The 19944-nt window shown below is 39.8% G+C and overlaps 1 protein-coding gene and 1 long non-coding RNA gene across 5 annotated transcripts in view; one reads left to right on the top strand and one right to left on the bottom strand.

Moving 5' to 3' along the window:
• LOC130920403 (uncharacterized) overlaps positions 1-19944 on the top strand; it is a 50469-nt gene that overhangs the window by 7496 nt on the left and 23029 nt on the right. The window lies entirely within an intron of this gene.
• The window catches only part of LOC130920396 (phosphoinositide 3-kinase regulatory subunit 6), a 53751-nt gene that overhangs the window by 33526 nt on the left and 281 nt on the right, over positions 1-19944 (bottom strand). The gene's annotated exons all lie outside the window — the stretch shown is intronic.

Genomic DNA, 19944 nt, shown 5'->3' with positions numbered 1-19944 from the left:
TCACTTCCTCTGTCTAAATGAGTGGGTAGACGATGATGGTGATGACGAAGACCAGGAGGAGGAGGGGGAGGAGGAAAAACCGCTTATAAATAGATTCCAGGCTAAATAACAAAAACAAGTAGAGACTTTCTGGACTATGAGACATTTCACCTTCACCTTTGTCGCCTAAATTTAGTATATTTGTCATGAAAAAAACAGTGGCTAATTACATCGTTTGTTTCCATCTTGTTTGGTTAAAAGCTGGTAAATGAGCTGATGTGGTGCTAAAAAGTAGAGAAAGTGTGAGCAGCTGGGAAAGTACAAGATACATTATATTATTTGTACATCAGAATCTTTATATCCATTGAGGGATGTGTGCATACTTTCAATTAGCTCATATTTTGAACATTTTTTTCTCCATAGAATACAAAGGGAAAAAAAATATTATTGTTTTTTTTTTTGTTTTTGTTTTTTGAAGAAACATTCCAAACATGTTACAGTACTGTAGTTTTTAAAGCACTTCCTCTTCCGCTTTTTCCAGGAGTGTTGCGGAGTATAAAACGTATAGATTTTTGTATCTTTCTGGATTATTTTGTTACTTTTTAGTCATTAGTAAATATATAGTAAGTATATAGTAAAAGTAAATATATATACAGTGCCTTGCAAAAGTATTCGGCCCCCTTGAGTCTTGCAACCTTTCGCCACATTTCAGGCTTCAAACATAAAGATATGAAATTTAATTTTTTTGTCAAGAATCAACAACAAGTGGGACACAATCGTGAAGTGGAACAACATTTATTGGATAATTTAAACTTTTTTAACAAATAAAAAACTGAAAAGTGGGGCGTGCATTATTATTCGGCCCCCTTGTGTTAATACTTTGTAGCGCCACCTTTTGCTCCAATTACAGCTGCAAGTCGCTTGGGGTATGTTTCTATCAGTTCTGCACATCGAGAGACTGACATTCTTGCCCATTCTTCCTTGCAAAACAGCTCGAGCTCAGTGAGGTTGGATGGAGAGTGTTTGTGAACAGCAGTCTTCAGCTCTTTCCACAGATTCTCAATTGGATTTAGGTCTGGACTTTGACTTGGCCATTCTAACACCTGGATACGTTTATTTTTGAACCAGTTCATTGTAGATTTGGCTTTATGTTTTGGATCATTGTCCTGTTGGAAGATAAATCTCCGTCTCAGTCTCAGGTCTTGTGCAGATACCAACAGGTTTTCTTCCAGAATGTTCCTGTATTTGGCTGCATCCATCTTCCCGTCAATTTTAACCGTCTTCCCTGTCCCTGCTGAAGAAAAGCAGGCCCAAACCATGATGCTGCCACCACCATGTTTGACAGTGGAGATGGTGTGTTCAGGGTGATGAGCTGTGTTGCTTTTACGCCAAACATATCGTTTTGCATTGTGGCCAAAAAGTTCAATTTTGGTTTCATCTGACCAGAGCACCTTCTTCCACATGTTTGGTGTGTCTCCCAGGTGGCTTGTGGCAAACTTTAAACGAGACTTTTTATGGATATCTTTGAGAAATGGCTTTCTTCTTGCCACTCTTCCATAAAGGCCAGATTTGTGCAGTGTACGACTGATTGTTGTCCTATGGACAGACTCTCCCACCTCAGCTGTAGATCTCTGCAGTTCATCCAGAGTGATCATGGGCCTCTTGGCTGCATCTCTGATCAGTTTTCTCCTTGTTTGAGAAGAAAGTTTGGAAGGACGGCCGGGTCTTGGTAGATTTGCAGTGGTCTGATGCTCCTTCCATTTCAATATGATGGCTTGCACAGTGCTCCTTGAGATGTTTAAAGCTTGGGAAATCTTTTTGTATCCAAATCCGGTTTTAAACTTCTCCACAACAGTATCTCGGACCTGCCTGGTGTGTTCCTTGGTTTTCATAATGCTCTCTGCACTTTAAACAGAACCCTGAGACTATCACAGAGTAGGTGCATTTATACGGAGACTTGATTACACACATTTGGATTCTATTTATCATCATCGGTCATTTAGGACAACATTGGATCATTCAGAGATCCTCATTGAACTTCTGGAGTGAGTTTGCTGCACTAAAAGTAAAGGGGCCGAATAATATTGCACGCCCCACTTTTCAGTTTTTTATTTGTTAAAAAAGTTTAAATTATCCAATAAATGTTGTTCCACTTCACGATTGTGTCCCACTTGTTGTTGATTCTTGACAAAAAAATTAAATTTCATATCTTTATGTTTGAAGCCTGAAATGTGGCGAAAGGTTGCAAGATTCAAGGGGGCCGAATACTTTTGCAAGGCACTGTATCGTATTTTTCGGACAAGAAGTCGCAGTTTTTTTTTCATAATTTGGCAGAGGGTGTGTCTTTTTTTTTTTTTTTAAATAAATATATATGGTGACTTGAAGTTCCACTCTGAGACCCCCATATTGGCCAAATTTCAAAATTGTTCTATATGCATGTGTGATACATCGTTGGATAGCTTAAAATCTTAATTTTCTGGGGGGAAAAAAATTTGAACAGGAGGGCATTAAAAAAAAAAAAATTTTTTTTAAACAAAATCTGGAGGTGAGAGCACGCGAGAGCAGAATTACAGACGCCATGACTAGGGATGGGAATTGATAGGATTTTTACGATTCCGATTCCATTATCTATATTGCTTACCGATTCAATTCTTTATCGATTCTAATTTAGGGAAAAAGAAGAACAAACATTTTGATTGGCATCGAGTTTGGTTAATCAGAAGTCACAACCTTGCAAACTCACAGCGAGGTCAAAAGTGGCCCAAAGCCTCAATATCAACTGTGGCAATAAGTGGCAAAAGCACAAGAATGTGTAACATTTTATTGAAACATTTTTCTAATAGAAATAAAAAATATTGGTATATATTGGCATATAGTAGGTCGTTGTTCTGCCGTTGGCAATATGTGTTAAACTTGCAGGGGTCCCCAAACTTTTTCCTGTAAGGGCCACATAACTTTTCCCTTCTCTGATGAGAGGTCAGTTTGTAACAGAAAAAGTGTGACGATTGCAGGAGTGCCTAAATTTTAAAAAATATTGTTTTTCAGAAAGCCACAATCAAATAACCCTTTCTGGATTCTTCACGGAACAAAAGTAAATAAAATAAAAATAATAATATAATATAATAATAAATAATAACACTATTAATCAAATAGATAATAACCAAATAACCCTCTCTGAGTTCTTCACAGAAAAAGGCCAGAAAATAAATAACACGATTGAAAAAATTCAAAATGCTCTCTGGTATTGTTCAGGGGGCCGGACCAAATGTGGGGGCGGGCCGTTGTTTGTGGACTCCTGTTAAAGTGTATTATTTACCAGTATATTGAAATGCATACCTTTTAGTTTTTATGGTGCTTTCACGCTCAAGTGGGGGTGGCCTTGCGCTTCCTCACGCGAAGAACGCGCTCAGGTGAAGAAGACCGCGCTTACACGAGAAGAAGAAATGCCGCATCCAAGTGAGTGAGCGAGTTAGTGAGAGAGGGAAACACTGCTACGACCCTACGTTCTTTGTTAATGTTTGTAAAATATCTACAGAGGCAATGCCTGTATGTATCATCTCTTGTGTTGTTGTTGTGTGTTTCCACTCACGATCGGACACTTAAATCCAGCCTGTTAGGACACGCAAAAAAAAAAAAAGATATAAATGTTTATTGAATATCCATCGTACAGTCTTGTTTAACTGGAAAAATTCGTTACAAAAGACAGGCTTTAAAAATTTTTATCATTATGCATAGTATATGCACCAGCATCGTCGCAGACGTGATCACACAAAACGCAACCACGCATCGCATCCCCGCATTTCCTCCTTCTGCTAAGTCCTCACAAATAAAACATAAATTTTGTTGGTTTTTTTGGGGCTCCTGCCTACAAATAAAACATAAAATTTCGTGTTTTTTCGGGCTTGGGCAAGCAAATCAAGTTAATTGATCGGGCTCCGTCCGCGTCGGGCTTTAATACCCGCGGTCCGGTCGGCTCAGGCTGGATTTGTTAGGCTCGATCTAACTTCTAGTATCATCTAATGTTAGCATACCGTACACCTGTTCAACCTGTTGTTCTCTTTTGCATTTTGAATTGCCTTTCAAGATGACATGTCTGTTCTTGGTGCTGGATTCTATCAAATACATTTCCCCCAAAAAATGCGACTTATACCCCGGTGCGACTTATATTTTTTTTCTTTTTCATTGCGCATTTTTTGGCTAGTGCAACTTATACTCAGGTGCGACATATAGTCCGAAAAATCCGGTATAAATATATATATATAAATTAGGCCTGAACGATACTGGAAAAAAACTATCATTGCGATTTTTTGGGTGTTTGCGATTCATCGTGATGTTATATTGCAAAATTAAAACTAGAAGAATTTTCACCAGATAACTTGAATAGCTCTGTTTGGGTTAGGCCTGAATTAATTATATATTAGAAAAAAAATAACATTGCGATATACTGTATATTGTCAAGTCTCCACACTAACTTTGCATTGGTAGTAGGGCAGGGCGGTAAACCGAAAATTTACCGTCACCGAAATTGTTAACGATGACCGACGTAATTTTGACCATGTCGGTAAATTCAGTAAATTAATAAAACAAGAAAATATAGTCTTTTCATCCCGCTTTGATTCTGTGTTGTTCGTCTATGTTCATTCCCCTTTAAGAAAGCAGGCAATGGGCTTACGTAGGGAGTCACGTGATCATCAAGAAGCCAATCAAACAAAAGCCCGGTAAGCTAACGCTAGCAGCTAACGCTACAAGCAAAACGTGATGGAGTGTGGCTTAAGGGAGGTTCACCAAACTTTCAACCGACATTTAGTAGACTCTTGGTGGCATCCAGACGGGCTTTCACCCGCTGTCCTCCCTTGTTCTCACGATTTCCGGAGATGGTGCTTTCAGTGCTTTCTACTGGTAGCCAGGCTAACGCTAGCTAGCGGCTAACGCTACAAATGAACGTGATGGAGTCGGATCGCAGCTCTAACCTTGTCGAAACGGCTGAACTTAATGAGTGGATTGGGCACGGACTGCATCTAGCAATTACTATGTGGCGTTATTTTGTATCTGTCTGTGTGTGATTCCTCTGATAGCTTTTGTGATGGTAAATCATTCAGCATAAAGTACAATCCAACGGCGAAACTTATAATGACCGAGAAATGGCCCCAGCTATTTTTTTTGTATGTGTTTATTTCTGTGTCATTATTGCTATCATAAAATCTTAAGCGTTTCATTTGAAGAAGATCAATATAGCTTTAATGTGTGTGTCTCTCTCTGTTTGTTTGGGGGTTCATTTGTGCGTGCATTTATTAAAAAATGCACTGGGGGGGACCCTGAAACCATAATGTAAACACTTGTATTTAATAATTATGTCACAGCAGCCATTAACAATAAGTTGTCTTTTTGAAGTGTACTGTTCAATCTGCAAGTCATTTGTGTTACAATGACATGTTTGCACAGGCATATTGATTTTGATAAAGTACATTGTTCAAGTCATACACGCTGTTATAAATGTTCTAGAGCTGAAACGAGTACTCGAGCAACTCGAGTAACTCGAGTTTAAAAACTGATCCGAGTAATTTTATTCACCTCGAGTAATCGTTTATTATGACAGCTCTCAGCATTACGTTTTGCTCGGACTACTTTTAATGCGGGACAACGCGCTGTCACGTGCGGAGAGGAAGAAGGGGGAAAAAAAAAAAACTTACTGCAGCCGACAGCCGCCACAAACAACGCCGACGTTGCTAAATACTAGCCCATACGATGCTACGTTGGTACAGGTAGCGTCTCATGCGTCTCATAGAGATCACATGTATGTTGAACTAGATGCTAAATGACAGACTCGGCCGCGTCTGGGCAGCTTTAGTAAACAGCCGCCATCTTAAAGCAGTAGAGCGCTAAGCGCTAATAAAGAGCGCTAAGCGCTAATAAATAAGATTAACGTTCCTGTTCTGAAGTCACGTTAGCCCTGCGGAGGGCTAGGTTTCTATTAATTATGACCACTGTCGATGCTTGGCTAACGTGTCTTACATACAGGCTTTAACATAACATAGCATTGTGGAGTGATGAGGGTGTAAAATAAAAACTTAATCATGCTAACTATCAATTTTAGCTCAGTAGTCATTGCTGGATAAAACACCAAGTAGCACTGGTGCTAATGTGCTCCAATACAGCCTGTATCATACATTTATTTTGAACACTGCAAAAACTCTAAATCCTATCAGGACTTACAGTTTAGACTAACTTAAAACTTAACTAGAACTTAAAAAAGGCTTGACACAAAGAGAAATTCAATTGAAAGACGTGGGAAAAAATCCAAACTTTTAAGTGATGTGTGTTATCAAGCGTAACGGCATTTTTAGGTAAGATATATATATATATTTTTTTGTAATAAGATCTAAAGTTTTTTGAGTGAAAGCAGTGAATTAGTCTTTTTTTTTTTTTTTTTTTTTTTTTTTAATTCTAGTTACATCTGAGATGCAATTGTTGGCTGTTTTCAACAATATACATCGAAAATAAAGACATTGATTGACTGAAAATGGTTCAAAATTAGATGAAATGTCTTGTTTTCTCATGTATATTTATAATTGCTCTTCACCTAAAAATATATTTGTTTTATCCGATTACTCGATTAATCGATAGAATTTTCAGTCGATTACTCGATTACTAAAATATTCGATAGCTGCAGCCCTAAAATGTTCATACTTGAATTCTTATTGCTTACAATACATTTTTATAAACTTAATGTTTAGACTGCATGTACAATTGTTAAATACAGTATATGAAATTGAATGCTGGTAAATAAATCAACAAGAAACAGTTAATCTGTATTTCATGCATTGATTCAGAGTTTCAAATTATATTACAGTACGCTTGGGCGAATTTATCGTCATTTATCGTTATCGAGATAAATCTGCTCAATTTATCGTGATACATGTTTAAGGCCATATCGCCCAGCCCTAATTGGTAGCACTGGTGCGTCTGACTTTTTTCTTCAGGTGCACCAGCACAAAATTTAGGCATACCCACATTTTTCATTGCATCACCTTTAGCGTCATACTTTAATGCACTCTCCATATTATTCACATTATTAATATGAGTGAGTCGACTCAAGCTCACTCACGCTTTGACGCTCACACTGCAGAGAACAGCCTCTCACACAATGAATGACTTCGCACAGCACACTTCAGACTGTGTAATAGCTTAATGATGATTTACACATTTGTGCGTTTGATCGTCGAGCTACCGAGCCGTCGCTGGCCAGATCAAAGCAACAAACCTGCCAATCATCGTTAACTTGAAGTACCAAACACCAGCTGCACTGGTGATCAAGAAAAACAGTTTGGTCACACTGCTTAGCAGTAGGGAGGTTGAGAGGCTGTCCGACCATAAGGGAGAAGAACATAAATAAAGTGGTACCTTGACATACGATCGCTTCGACACACCATCTTTTCAACATCCGACGTAAAATTTGACTCGCCATTTGTTTATACGACCATTTATGACCGGCAGTTTGTTTGTTTTCCCACTAGACGGACGCACAGCGGATTTTCTTGTGAGAGAAATCAACATGGGTTCCAAGAATGTTAGTGCAGGTGGTGAAAGTAAAAAGGTGAGGCTTACCATTAAAATGAAGATGAAAATGATACGGAAATATGAGCATGGTGTCCGTGTCCCATGAACTGGCTCGACAATACGGCCTTAGAATGTCTGCAATCTTGACGGTCCTCCTCCGTTCGCCAGTCTTTATAAGTTGACTATTATTATTATTATAACATCGCCAAAGAAATCGCCAGCTTCGTCAGGTTTTTAATCATTTATTTCAGAACTTGTGCAACAAAACATGCCTACTATCCACCGCAGCTGACGCCCAACAACAGAATACGAAAAGTGAAGGTAAAAGCTCCAAGGCACTCTCTCTCACTCTGTCGTCAGTCATGCGGTGCGTTCAGGTACACCTCGCAAAATACATCCGCCACATTAAAACCCGATGTTACATTATTACAGTTATTATTATTACTATAATAAATCTCTGAATCTGAATGTTATATTCTGATTTTTATTCATAATTTATTCGTTCTGCTCTGTGTCATTGCTATTTGCAATAGTAACAGCAGTATTTTTTAAGGATTTAGTTTAGGTTTTAGGGCTGTGGGAAAAATTAATGTAATTATAATGTATTCTTATGGGAAAATCCTGCTCAACATATGACCATTTTAAATTACAAACAAGGTCCTGGAACAAATTAACTTCGTATGTAGAGTTACCACTGTATATATCTATTAATTGAAAACCTGATCCTTTTCAGCCGATTACGATCCTCTAAAAAAATGGCGCAATCCGCCCGATTTCCAATTACTCGATCGTATCAGGACATCCCGACATTATTGTGTTCCTTGCTAAATTTGTTCCTGATGTTTGTAGTAGTATTAGGATATGTGCTACCCCAATAAAAAGCCAACTCTACCTACAATATGAATCCATTGATGTTCATTTCCCATTGGCAGGATGTCCTTGGAGCGTCATTTTCATGCTTACCATTTGCGCAAAGGCATGGTATTGTCCACCCTTAGTTTATTATTCAACCATCTCAGTGCATGACTTCTATGTGCCAGTTTTTTTTCCAATGGCCTGTGGGTGCAGTATTTATTATGCCCTATAATCTCTGTTTGGCAACAAGCAGCCAAGAAAACATGCAGCTTGACCAGGCAAATGCAGCCCTTGCACTACAGTCAAATGCGATACAGACTATATAGAAAAGTGTATGGGTGTAAGATGGAAAATAGTGTAAATCCAGTAACATAGTAAACCAGACATTACTGTACTGTTGTTTCCCTGATGTTCGTTCCCACTTCATTTGTTTATGCTCCACTTATTTTCTTCTGTTCCTGGACTATTCACAGCTGTAGTGATTCAGTTCCTCCTCATAGATACTGCCACTTGATTGCTCCCACCGACAGTCGCCATACGTGTGGCAACGGTCGAACAAGGCCGGGAACAATACGCAGATTAGAAAATAGAGCGCTCGTTTCCGCTCTGACGTGCTTAAGACGCCTTGGAAAACAGGAAGGAGCTGACAGCAATGTGTGGAAGTGCGCTCGCAGAGTAAAGAAGTGCCTTTGCTTGAGTGGAAATCCCCAACTGAAAGTTTGGAAAGTATCAAGACAGCTGTCTCCTCAACATGTAAATGAATACTGTACTCTTTGCATGTGTGTGTGCCTGTGTCTGTGTGGGCATGTCAATGTGTGAGAACTGGGTCAAATTTATAATTGGGTGATAGTTGCACTGTAAATATCTTTCACCCTGGCACCTACAGTACATACTCATCCATTCCTCTGGGGAGAGTTGGGACGGGGCCTTACAGTCTGGCTCCCTTCTGATTTTAATGCGTCACTCACCAAGGTTGTGGGATGGATGGGAACTGTTGGGGGGGGGCGTGCTCACGGTTACCTCCTCGCGGCATGCCCCGCCATTCCTGCACCTTTTTTAACGCACCACACACATCATACGCCACGGGAGAGCTGCTGCAAAGGGCGGCGGGACGGGCGGCTGGGCAGAAATTCCATGCAGCGGTCCCTCTGCCCCAAGCAAAGCTCTCCTATTTTAATGCATACATTGCACTACCCTCCCCACACAATTCCATCACGGTGCTGGGTAATGGCTGCCAGCTGGGAACCTGGCAGCCACAGTAATAGGGTGGGCAGGTGGGTCCCACACTTTTTTTTTTTTTTTCTATGGTGTGGCTCCCGGGGCGTGGCCTCCTTGGGCTGCCGGCCGCGGGAATGGGTGGAGGTGCTGTCTGGGGGACTGCGGTAGCAGCCCGTGGACTCGGTGGGCGGACAGGGGTGGCGGTTGGCGTGGGGTTGGTGGTGCATCCCCTCTTCTCGTCGCTGAAGGCCGGTTGATGGGAGCGCGGGGGACCACCCTGGATCCCGTGGGGGTGACGATGGCTTCTTTGCTGAGATGCGGGAGGAGGGACGGGCTGCGCTGCCCCGCCCGTTTCCGGGCTGGCTGAGTGGGTGCCGTGGCCCTGGGTTGGCGCCCGCGCGGCGTTTCTGCTCGTCTGCTTGGCTGTCGCGTGTTTGGTTGGGCTCGCGTGCAGCTGGTTGTGATTGGGCGCGCTCGAGTGGGGGTCCCGGTGCCGGGATTGGCGCTGGGGCGGTGTAGGGTCTGTTGCCAATGGGCTTACACTCACAAGGGATTCACACTATTCTAGATCACAGTGCTGATTTGTGTACACTCCTCTCCCAATCACTTAGCTTATAGTATACCTCCCGCCCCTTCTTTCCCTGTTCAACAGGCCCCCCCCACAAACAGAAACATCTATCTGACGATAGCACCAACATATTAATAGTTAGTGTAGGCGTTCAACGTATTTCCTGTTGTTGCTTTTCTTTCTTTTCTTGTGTTTTTTTCTGTTCCCCCATTACCCCTTCCTGTTCGCCGCTTTGTCATAATAAATGAGGTATGTTGAATGATCACAATGGGAGTATGTCATACTCTCAATGTGAAACAATGTGAAAACTGTTCAGACCAACCGAACACTTAGAATTTCATTCTCCCTGTCAAACAGCTGAACAGGAAAGGTTTAAAAACACATAAGAAAATAATTGTGTGATAGCGTAATTTAAGGATAACCGCATTATTTAGTTCAAAACACGAAGTGTTTTTGCATTGCAATACATTGCTTTAGCCCTGGACATATAATATTTGAGGTGACTTAAAGTGTTTTGTCAATTATTCTAATGAATAATGTGAAAACATTATGCTGTAAATGCTCCCCCCTGTAACCCAAAGTCAAATCCTGGCAATAACTTATTTTTAAGGCAAATATCTATTTTTCCCACTTTACAAACAGACAAAATACCGCTCAACAAACTATGATGTTCATGTAGTAGAACAACGCTACAAAGAAAGTGCTTTTCTTTTTACATGAACTCTTGTGAAATATGGTTGCAAAAAGTAATTAAGTATGCAAATCACTCATTTATTAGATCTCTGCGTGTAGTACAGTGGGTAGCCAGCACTTGCGCTGGCAGCACACTGCTATCTCAGTCCCAAAACACTTAGCGTGTGTGAATCGAGACCAAAACATGAAGTCACTGTGAGCGGTTAACATGGAAACGAACACATACCGAGAACCTTTCTAGCATTTTCTATTCAAAATGCTCTCCGTACATGACTACAATATTTTTCATTTTACATACATTATGAGGCAATAACAAAATAGTAACGCACAGACACCAAGGAAGCTAACTTTAATCGGATTACTGGTTCGGAAAAATGAACGTGTTAGATTACTCGTTACTGAAAGAAAGTAACCAGATTACAGTAACGCGTTACTTAGTAACACATTACTGACAACACTGGTGACGAGTAAGGACGACAAGCTGAGAAACTCGCATTTGATTGGCTAAAATAGTACCGGCCATTAAAAATGTCTGACAACGGCTATTTTGCCTGCTTCCAGAAAATATTGGCTTTTATTTACATTTTTCTCCACTATTCAAAATGATATTTTGTGTTTCTCATTTCTTAAACAAGTTTCTTTTCACTGAAACACACATGATTGAGGTATTGTCTATCTGTCTTTAAAGCTTCTTGAAATAGAATTTATTTTAGGATAAAACAAAACAAAGATGCTTTTATCGCACCAAAATCATAGCTTTTTCAACAGAAAAATATCATTTATAGGCAAAACACTAATTTATTTAGAGAAGCAAGGAAGTCCACCGTGTGTGTACAAAAGCGCTCTAATTGTCTATGAGGTGTTAATGTGGAGGGATTCGCAATGGCAGGAGTCTTGTGCAGACACAGTGGCGCTCTTGTTGCTGGAAATAGAGAGGGCTGGACATTTGTGATGATGTTCTACTAAGTTCTTGTGACTAGATCAGTAAGAGGAACACCTTTTAACACAAAAGTGGTGTTGTCATGGTTATCAGTTATTTAGTACAGCTGGGCCCTGAGGTACAGACTTATTGGAAAGTACATTATTTGTACAGAGCACACTGACACACTGACACAGATACTGGGCCCTGAGGTACAAACTTATTGAAAAGTACATTATCTGTACAGAGTGCACTGACACCGCACTCACACAAAATGCATACCTAAAACATATGGACTATTTCCTATTAATTTTGGCACTCCAGTGACTCCATAAAAACAATGCTTTGGACGGACGAACAGATGGGACACTTTATTAATTTCGAAAAAATTGTAAGTGTAGTATAACCTAATAAAGAGTGCACTTAGTTTGACATGTGCAGACTTTTTTTTTTTTTAACATTTCATAACAGCACTGTGTCTTGAGACTTACAGTAAGTGATCTGACTAATGTTTTCAAAGAATTGTGAGGAATCAGGACTCACAAAAACCAAAACGTCTGGAGAACAAAAAATAAAAATAGACATTTGTTGTTTTGCTTGGATTTTTTTGTACTCATTTCCATGATGGTTTTACAATCATCAAAAGGAGACACAGCTATTGGCTATGGCTTCACTATCATAATTTGGTTGGGTGAAAATCACCCACTATGTTCAGACACAAGGAAAATCAACACACACACAAAAAAAACATTGTTTCAGTGTTAGTCTTATGCATACAAAAGTGTTGGAGACTACAGCCCTTGTACGTAAAGTAAGTACACTAGAAAGGTGAGAATCACGTTGCTACTCCAAAAGAGTGGCACCACAGTATCAATTCTTCATAGTGGGACTATTTATCCTGAATAGCTGAAATTTTCTTTTATTCCAGACAATGTGTTTTAGGTTGTTTTATTTACCTGACATGTTTCGGCGACTACTTCCGCCTTAAGCAGAGTGTCACTGATGTTGGTGTGACGTGAAATAACTTAGCAATTGGTATTCTACATTGGTCAATATCCTTGACACCTCATTTGTGAATTTTGAACTCGACAGCGACACATGCAGACCATCTGCAAAGCCTGTTGGACCACTTAGTGTCGCACCTTCAGGGTTCACACACCTCTTTAATGTCCAAATTCAACAACTTTTTAAAGACTTTCAAGACCAATTTAGTTTTTCCAGTACCTTTTTTAAAACCTTATCCCAATGTTTTTTTTTGTTTTTCTTTTTAACGACGAGGCAGAAATGAAATAGGTTGCCTTGTCACAAGGACTCAAATGTCTTCCAAATTGTTCCACTACCCCAGAGGCTTGAGAAATTTAGTTTGAAAGGTGCCGATTCTGAAACAGTGAGTGTTTTGAGGCAAACTCTGAGCGCGTCCAGTAGCACAGGTGTTGACGTAGCGATAGCATGTTGTTTGGTGAACGGAGACAAATAATCCACGGCCAAGGAAACCATGACAAGTGCGCTTTCTTGGAGGTAGGGAAACTTTAAAAATGGCTCTCACTCCTACAATTGCTACGCTAAATGATAATTCGATGTACGTTTGTGAACTGTAGTTCACAACAACGACAAAAAACCATTCCCTACCTAAACTATGATATGTGTCTGTTTACTTGTGCAACAAGGGGAGACAATCGAGAGACAGGCAAGTAGGTCGAGACCTAGCGGTGACGAAGCCGAGTAAAGTTACTCCCAGCCGGATGAATGGCAGATTGGATGCGGAGGTTACGAAAAAAAAGTGAGGTTGTGCGATAACAAAATTGTACTAGACCAGGGGTCCCCATCCGCCGAGCCGCGGGTGGCGCATTTGCTACCAGGCCGCACAGAAATAATATTTGATTAACGACCGCATTCTGGCCAAATTAACTTTGGCCTGTGCCCCTGCTTGACACATCAATATCCCTGTCTACTCTAGATATAATACTACAGTATAGATTAGAACATCGTCATAGAAATCCATTGATTGGACTGCAAGCAGTACATCTTGTTTTGTATATATAATATATCTATGTGCGCTTGTCCTCCATAATAACGTATGACTAAGCCCCGGGCGCAGCACATTTGTTCCCCCACACTAGCGAAAATGACTGTAAAACAGACGTCTTTGGAGAGATTTTTTTCACGGTGAAAAAGGGCACCTGACGAGCCAGAAGATGAGCTTATAATCTCAAAGACCCACGAACTGCGAAGGAGTGGATTCCAGGAGGATCAGCTTGTAGAGATCGCAAATGACGATGACCTTAAACGTACATTTGAGCCAAAGTCATTCCGGAATATCCTGATAGTGCTACGAGAACACTGAAAACCTTGATACAATTTCCAACATCGCATCTTTGTGAAGCGGACTTCTTAATTAATGCTAAATGACACGGCGAAGGCGTTAACGGTGAGCTAGCATTGTGCAGCTAACATAGCAGGATGGGTCTGAGGAGAACTTTTGTCCGTCCACGATCAAACGTAAGTTAATATTCCTTTCTTTAAAGAAAGTTTGTAGTGTTTACTTTGGAATAGCTGCATTCGCGGCCATTTTTAATGTTATGCGCATGCGCAGAACCGCATGGTTGCAGTTTTTGATGGGTTGCAAAATTTGTCAAAACACCAGTCCTTGAAAAAAAAAAGACCCAAATCACACCCGTCCGTGGTGCAAAAAAGGTTGGGGACCCCTGTACAAGACCACAGCAAATACACAAGTATGCATTTAAATACGACTATTTGTATACTGTTTGCTTGATTAAACTACTCACGCACGGACTCAAATGCACTGTACTCTTGGCAGCAACCATGTGACGCGGGACATTAAGGTAAAGCAACTTCAGAACGAACATGTAGCTGCGATGAAGCAAATTTATTTTGCTTTATTTAATTTTAGTTTTAGAAAGGTTGCTGAGAAATATTTCAAGGACCCGTACGAACCCTGCAACTTAATATTCTTTCCATGGAAATGAACACCATGGCATCCCTTCAAATAAACCAAAACCTTCTAAGAACTCATAAGAATGTTGCACATAATAATTTGTTTTTCCTGTGGAGCATTCACACAGTTTCAGAAAACAGGCAATGTTCGCCACATCCATTATTAAAACAGCAAATGCCTTTGATATAGAATTTCCTCCTCTTCCTATTCTTTTCTTCCTCGTAAAATATATGTTGCCTGAGACATTTGGCGCCTCTATTCTTGGATATTTATCCTTTCATTTTGGATTGCGCCTAAGGCATTACTCCAAAATGTGTTTTCAGATAAAAACTGCGTTGTTTTTGTTTTACAAAATCACATGAAATCCTTGTAAAATGTTCCACCAAACATGCAGTTTTCATCACCTGACCATTAAGAACATCACAATTTAAGCTACAATTGGCCTGCATCAGGCCTTGTGCTTGGCTGGTGACTAGTCCAAGGGTTCATCTGCATTGTGCCCAAATTTATTAAATGATTACACACCATGGTGTCATTATTTTAACCATCACTTAATATTGCAGTTAATATTACTATTGATGTAGAAAAACATTCTTAGTTTTCATCCTTTTTTTTTGTAATATATAAAGAAAAGCATTTTTAAATGTATAGTGGTATGAAAACGTATCTGAACCTTTTGGAATTTCTCACATCTCTGCATAAAATCATCAAATGTGATCTGATCTTGTCAAAATCCCACAGATGAAAAAGCAGTTTCTGCTTTAACTAAAACCACCCAAAAATTCATAGGTTTTCGTATTTTAATGAAGATAGTATGCAACCAATGACAGAAAAGGAACAAATAAGGAAGTGAACCATCACATTTAATATTTTGTGGCCCCACGTTTGACGGCCATAACTTCAACCAGAGGCTTCCTGTAGCTGTAGATCAGCCTGGCACATCCATCAGGACTAATCTTGGCCAATTCTTCTCTACAAAACTGCTGTAGTTTAGTCAGATTCCTGGGATGTCTGGCATGAATCACTGTCTTTAGGTCATGCCACAGCATCTCAATGGGGTTCAAGTCTAGACTTTGACTTGGCCACTCCAGAACGTGTATTTTGTTCTTCTGAAACCATTCTGAAGTTGTTTTACTTCTGTGTTTTGGATCATTGTCTTGTTGCAGCATTCATCCTCTTTTTAGCTTCAACTGTCTGACAGACGGCCTCAGGTTTTCCTGCAAAACATCCTGATACATCTTGAATTCATTCTTCCATTAATGATTGCAAGTTGTCCAGGCCCTGAGGTAGCAAAACAGACACAAATCATGATGCTCCCTTCACCATGCTTCACGGTGGGGATGAGGTGTTGATGTTGGTGAGCTGTTCTATTTTTCCTCCACACATGACGTAGCGTGTTACTCCCAAACAATTCAACTTCGGTTTCATCAGTCCACATAGTATTTTGCCAAAACTTCTGCGGAGTGTCCCAGTGCCTTTTTGCGAACATTAAACGAGCAACAATGTTTTTTATACAGCAGTGGCTTCCTCTGTGAAGTCCTCCCATGAACACCGTTCTTGGCCTTAGTTTTATATATATTTGATGTGTTCACAGAGATATTGGACTGTGCCAGTGATTTCTGTAAGTCTTTAGCAAACACTCTAGGGTTCTTTTTTTTTTTTTTAATCTCACTGAGTATTTTGCGCTGAACTCTTGCCGTCATCTTTGTTGGACGGCCACTCCTTGGGAGAGAAGCATTAGTGCCAAACTCTCTCCATTTGTAGACAACTTCTCTGACTGTCGATTGATGAACATCCAGACTTTTAGAGATGGTTTTGTATCCTTTCCCAACTTTATACAAATCAACAATCCTTGATCGCAGGTCTTTAGACAGCTCTTTTGACAGAGCCATGATGCACATCAGATATGTCTTCTCATCAAGACATTTCTTACGAGTTGTGTGTTTTATACTGGGCAGGGCAGCTTAAAACCACTCATCAGTGATTGGGCACACACCTGACTTAAAATGTTTGGTAAAAATTTGGTTTTAATTGCTCTTTAATTCTCCCTAGGAAGAGGGTTCAATTGATTATTTTTCCCCTTTCTGTCAATTTTTGCATGCTATACTCATAAAAATATGAAAACCCATTAATGTTTGGGTGGTTTTACTTAAAGCAGACACTGTATTTTCATCTGTGTGATTTTGACCAACATCAGATTACATTTGATGGTTATTTTATGCAGAAATGTGAGAAATTCCACTGTACATTTCATTCAAACACACCATGGTCTATCACTAACTTAACTTTTGTTAAAACAACATTGGCTTACAGTTATATTACAAAAATTTTGTACAAAAAAAAAAGTACTTCTAAGCTGTCGTACTGAACTACAGACCCTTTGTAGATGGTCTCAAAGATCAGATGTAAACTATCATTGCTATACATGTAAAATGTTAAAATTGATTTAGGGAGCATCTCTTGTTACATAACAGGTTATATTTTCCTCATCATGTGACGCTGCATGAAGCTCAAAGTAACCACATCAAAATACCATTTAACCACAAAAGGCTTTAAAAAGTTTCATTGATAGCACTCGCACTCTCCCTGAGCAAGCTTTGGCCAATCATTGAAATCAGTTGTCAGATTATGGTCAAGATTTGCAACAACTTTTAACACTAAGTGTCTTTATTTAACCAGCGGTGAAGGATGACTGGCAAATAATCACCATGGGGCATGCCCCTTAAATCAAACAGGAAGTCGGACAATAAAATGAGGAAGCAGGAGGAAATGCTGCAGTGCTTTTAGATTTTGAGAGACACAACAGCGCACGGTGGGTGGGGGGGTTCCAATCACGTCTGGCACTCTTATCAAAAACGCCTTTATTATCTCAGGAGGGACAACATATAAACAAGCATCCCATGAATTTTCCTGTGTAACGTCAGAAAAAATAGCCACAATATAATTTTACATAAGTATTCAAGTATCAGTATTTGTCATATTGCATCAATTGAATGGCTTTTGGGCTTCCCCTTTTGTTTTGGCCTCTTAAGGGAAGCTTAAAGTAGGCAGAAAGGTACTGCTGATACCTCACCTCAGTACAGCACTAATATTAGTCATTTTCCACAGTAGAGACAAAATATACAACCCTAAGTCTATTTAGATTGTCTGTTTAGCAGTTTTTCCATTGGAAAGGGCGTAACTCACATTGATGTGTCTAACAATACGTCGATGTAGATCGATACATCAATTGGTTAAGCAACAATCCAAACCAATCAATTAAAACCCATAAAATTGATCAATCATCATCAAACATTGATCGTCAAGCAATAACCATGAGGAGACCAACTTTTGGCAGTGAAGAAGGCCAGGACAGGTGCCTCTTAGCATGGTGAATGGCACAGAAAGTTGCGAAACCACAGCAATTGCACATGTATAGATTTAAATAAATCTCCAGACGGCTCAGTACTCCTGATAATAGTGGGCGTGAAGACGAAAAAAGACTGCGGATTCAGCTGATTTTGCGGATTATTTTTTTAAATTATTTTTTGCATCACACCAGCTCTGAGTGCTGCAGGCTTTTGTTACTGCACCATTGAGAGGTGTTTGAGCCTTTTAGGGTTTCAAAAAGTTCCCATTCAACCATAGGCGGATCTACTATTCAGGCGAAGTAGACTATCGCCTTACGCCCCCAACCAGCTGCCCTTGCCCCAACGAGCAATGGCTTGGGCCACCGGAGCCAGCAGCACCCCCAACTATTCGTCATGTATAATTATGTCAGCATACCAAACAAACAAATAACAAAACAAAAACGAAAGCCATTTGAATGCCGCATTTATATTATCCCCCCCCCCACACACACACACGCACTACAATGGACTGTTCCACGACAACGGTCATCATCCAGCTGGGGACACTAGAGCGCTATAATGACAGGCGGGTCTAAACGGCAGATTAAAAGACTAATTTCTCGTCATGTGCACTTTGCCAAATTGTTGTATATGGTCGAATAACCTCAAAATATGATTCTAATTCACATAATAATGCTATTTGAGATTTTTTTTATGCTGTCACAGGCACTTTAAGCTTTCCAAAGATGTATCACACATGCACATAGGACAATTTTGAAATTTAGCCAAATTGAGGGTCTCAGAACGGAACTTCAAGTCACCAGAGTGTTTTCCGCTATACTGGTGACTTGAAGTTCCGCTCTGAGACCCCCAGTTTGGCCAGATTTCAAAACTGTTCTATATGCATGTGTGATACATCACTGGAAAGCTTGAAATCTCAATTTTCTGGGGGAAGAAAAATTTAGAACAGGAGGGCATGTAAAAAGAAAAAAAAAACAACAACATTCAAACAGCAAAACCCTAAGTAGAGGTGAGAGCATGCGAGAGCAGAATTAAAGATGCCGCGATTTTAACGAGATGTTATCGCGTACTTACCTCTTTTCCATCACAAAAACTCCATGTAACATGTATCACCGAGTGTCAAGACACAGCTGTGAATGGCCACAGCCGGATTTTTGGAGGATTTTATGGGTGAAACATGGTAATATAACAAGGATCGAGATGCTGAAACCGCAGACATCAAGGAGTGCTCATGATGTTCTTTTTCATATGTTTACTCTTTTCAACGTTTTTTTTTCAATTTTTCTTTGCTTGGATCGATTATTGATCATCTAACATATCAGAAAAAACGCGACAGTAACAAAAAAAAAAAAAAAAAATACAATTAGGCGATAGGAATGAGGGAGATATCCGTGACTTTTTTACAGACACCATTTTTTTCATTGTGACATAAGTTTTTTAAAAACGAAATATTAATCAATTAATGATTCTAAAATAAAAATGACATTTAGAATAATAATCACGTTCGTTTTATGGCTGGGTTGAAATAAAAGCGGTTGCGCGACGTCTGTAAACGGGGGTTTCCAGGGTAAAACGGACAAATTAAAAATAGTTCGGGGGCTTCATGTGCCATGAATCTGCTATGGCAGCATATAGACATATTGTTCTATCAAACACAACAGTTCTTTTGGCTTAAAATACAGCAGTTTATTTTAAAGAGGAGTGAAAGCGCAGAAACTGTTTTTTCAGTCTTGTCTGTGTTTTCCGCCATATATATTATAAACATTATTTTCACGAAAGCTTATTTTCTCTCAGACACACGCACGCACATACATCCAACAGGCAGTGATCCAACACCTGCTGGCAGATT

This window comes from Corythoichthys intestinalis, chromosome 8, assembly GCF_030265065.1.
Source record: "Corythoichthys intestinalis isolate RoL2023-P3 chromosome 8, ASM3026506v1, whole genome shotgun sequence".
In the NCBI taxonomy this organism is placed as follows: Eukaryota; Metazoa; Chordata; class Actinopteri; order Syngnathiformes; family Syngnathidae; genus Corythoichthys; species Corythoichthys intestinalis.
The sequence above is the reverse complement of the archived record's forward strand: the minus strand, read 5'-3'. Positions and strand labels throughout refer to the sequence as shown.